We start from the raw sequence: 3,755 nt of genomic DNA, 5'->3' as shown, positions 1-3,755 counted from the left end.
AAGGGAGTTCTTGAAATTGATGCTCTGAATGCCATATTGGCTCAGAACAAAATGTTGACTCAGCAAGTCAATATGATTTCTCAGAGTCTGAATGGTTTGCAAAATGCATCCAATAGTACTAAAGAAGCATCTTCTGAAGAAGAAGCTTATGATCCTGAGAACCCTGTAATAGCAGAGGTAAATTACATGGGTGAAGCCTATGGAAACACCTATAATCCATCATGGAAAAATCATCCAAATTTCTCATGGAAGGATCAACAAAAGCCTCAACAAGGCTTTAATAATGGTGGAAGAAATAGGTTTAGCAATAGCAAGCCTTTTCCATCATCCACTCAGTAACAGATAGAGAATTCTGAGCAGACCCCCTCTAGCTTAGCAAATATAGTCTCTGATCTATCTAAGGCCACTCTAAGTTTCATGAATGAAACAAGGTCCTCCATTAGAAATTTGGAGGCACAAGTGGGCCAGCTAAGTAAAAGAGTCACCGAAACTCCTCCTAGTACTCTTCCAAGCAATACAGAAGAGAATCCAAAATGAGAGTGCAAGGCCATAACCTTACTTTGTGTGGCCAAACCTAGAGAGGAGGAGGAGGACGTGAATCCCAGTGAGGAAGACCTCATGAAACGTTCTCTGGACAAAAAGGAGTTCCCAGTTGCGGAACCTAAGGGATCTGAGGCTCATCTAGAGACCATAGAGATTCCATTGAACCTACTCCTGCCATTCATGAGCTCTGATGAGTATTCTTCCTCTGAGGAGGATGAAGATATTACTGAAGAGAAAGTTGCTAAGTACCTTGGAGCAATCATGAAGCTAAATGCCAAGTTATTTGGTAATGAGACTTGGGTGGATGAACCCTCCTTGCTCACCAATAAACTGAATGACTTGGCTAGGCAGACATTACCTCAAAAGAAACAGGATCCTGGTAGGTTCTTAATACCTTGTACCATAGGCACAATGACCTTTGAGAAGGCTCTGTGTGACTTGGGATCAGGCATAAACCTCATGCTACTCTCTGTCATGGAGAAACTAGGAATCTTTGAGGTACAGGCTGCCAAATTCTCATTAGAGATGGCATACAAATCCATGAAAAAGGCTTATGGACAGGTAGAGGACGTGCTAGTAAAGGTCAAAGGCCTTTACATCCCTACTGATTTCATAATCCTAGACACTGGGAAGGATGAGGATGAATCCATCATCCTTGGAAGACCTTTCCTAGCCACAGCAAAAGCTGTGATTGATGTAGACAGAGGAGAGTTGATCCTTCAATTGAATGAGGACTACCTTGTGTTTAAAACTCAAGGTTCCCCCACTGTAACCATGGAGAGGAAGTAAAGAAAGCTTCTCTCAATGCAGAGTCAAACAAAGCCCCTACAGCCAAACTCTAAGTTTGATGTTGGGAGGCCACAACCAAACTCTAAGTTTGGTGTTGAACCCCTACATTCAAACTCTAAGTTTGGTATTGGGAGGTCCCAACAATGCTCTGAACATCTGTGAAGCTCCATGAGAGCTCACTGTCAAGCTATTGACATTAAAGAAGCACTTATTGGGAGGCAACCCAATTTTATTTTTCTATGTTATTTTCCTTTTTTAGGTTGATGATCATGTGCAGTCACAAAAATAACTGCAAAAATTAAAGAAAAATAAAAAACAGCATTAAAAATAGCACACCCTGGAGGAGAAACTTACTGGCGTTTAAACGCCAATAAGGGTAGCAGAATGGGCATTTAAGTCCCAGTTTGGCACCATTCTTGGCGTTAAACGCCAGAAAGAAGCATCAGACTGTCGTTAAATGCCAGAAAGAGGCAACAAACTGGCGTTAAACGCCAGAAACAAGTTGCAGGTTGGCGTTTAATGCTTGGAAAGGAATAAAAACTGGCGTTTAACGCCAGAAATAAGCAGCAGTCTGGCGTTCAATGCCAAGATTGCACAATAAGGGCGTTTTGCATGCCTAAAAGGAGCAGAGACGAGAAATCCTTGACCCCTCAGGATCTGTGGACCCCACAGGATCCCCACCTACCCCACACCTCTCTCTCTCTCCCCCTCACACATCTCTATAACACTCCACCCAAAACACCACTCACAAATCAAATCCTATCCTCTTCCCTATATTCTCTTCACCAATCACATCCATATCTCTTCCCCAAAAACCCCCCACCTACCTCACTTTCAATTTCAAACACTTTTCCCTCCCAAACCCACCATATTCCATTCGGCCACACTCCCTCTCTTTCCCTATAAATATCCCTCTTCACTCCTTCATTTTCACACATCACAAACACTCTCCTACCCCCTTGGCCGAACCTATGTCTCCCTCCATCTCCTTCATTTTCTTCTTCTTCCTCTTCTTTCTTACTTCTTTTGCTCGAGGACAAGCAAACCTTTTAAGTTTAGTGTGGTAAAAGCATTGCTTTTTTTTTCATAATCATTTATGGCACCAAAGGCCAGAAAAACCTCTAGAAAGAGGAAAGGGAAGGCAATTGCTTCTAACTCCGAGTCATGGGAGATGGAGAGATTCATTTCAAAAGCCCGTCACTAGAAAAATGATGGAGCAAACAAGAGAGCCCACTCATGGACCTCAACAAGAGCATGAGAAATTCTCTCATCAAGAAATCCCTGAGATACCTCAAGGGATACATTTTCCTCCACACAACTATTGGGAGCAACTAAGGATAGGAGCACCAAAAGCATTAAGGATGGAGCAACAAAGGCAAGGAAGAGACATAGATGAGCTTAGGCTTTCCATTAGATCTTCAAGAGGAAGAACTAGCTGATGACAAGTCATCATATACCCATTTTTCAAGCTAATTTCACTTGTTTTATTAGTCTTTATGCACTTTCTTGCATCCTAAGTAAGTGATTTGGAGTGAAAATGCATAACTTCTTTAAATCAAGCAACTACTATTAATTTGATGATAATTCATGAGGTTTAAGCTAATTTTATTTGAATTTTAATTGATTCATAAGCCTTGTGAATTTAGTGATACTTTGAGTGGTTGTTTTGGTTTATTGTAGGTGAAGAAAAGAAGAAAAGAGAAAGCGTGGTCCAAGAGAGAAGAAGTGTGGCGCATAAGAGGAGGGAGCAAGCATTGCCCTCCACAAGGGCACACTGCCCTCTAGGAGGGCAACATGAGCAAGCAAGCCAAGAGAAGCAACGCTGCCCTGCCCACGACAAGGGCAGAGCACAAAATTGTGCCTTGGATCAAAGAAAGTAAAAACTTTGCCCTGCCCTCCACAAGGGCAGTATCGGGCTCTCCAAAGGGAAAAATTCAAAGAAAAAGTTCACCATTGCTTGCCACAAAAGTCGAACACGGAGCCATGAGGAAACAAGAAACTAAGTCTCACTTTGGTGCCAAGAATATCAAAGAAAAGAAGTAGCGTGCGCGTCACACAAGGATCGAACACGGGACTTCAACATGGAAACATTGCCCTGCCCTCCGCAAGGGCAGGGCAGCATTTTGTTGTGGCACGGCCAGTGCACCATTCTGGCGCACCAAGGGAGCTTTGGCAGCATCATAGTGCACGACCAGCGCACCAAACTGGCGCACCAAAAATTTCTGCCCTGCCCTCCACAAGGGCAGGGTAGCAACCTGCAGCACCAACTCGCACACCACGCTCGCACCAAGGCAGCACACATCAATTCCTACCCTGCCCTCCACAAGGGCAGGGCAGCCTCCTGGAAGCAAATTGTTTTGGGCTAAAAATTGAATTAAAAATCCAATTTAATTCATTTCTTCACCAAATCAAAAGCCCATCCA

This window comes from Arachis hypogaea, chromosome 4 (assembly GCF_003086295.3).
Source record: "Arachis hypogaea cultivar Tifrunner chromosome 4, arahy.Tifrunner.gnm2.J5K5, whole genome shotgun sequence".
Lineage (NCBI taxonomy): Eukaryota > Viridiplantae > Streptophyta > Magnoliopsida > Fabales > Fabaceae > Arachis > Arachis hypogaea.
Note: the sequence above shows the minus strand (reverse complement) of the source record.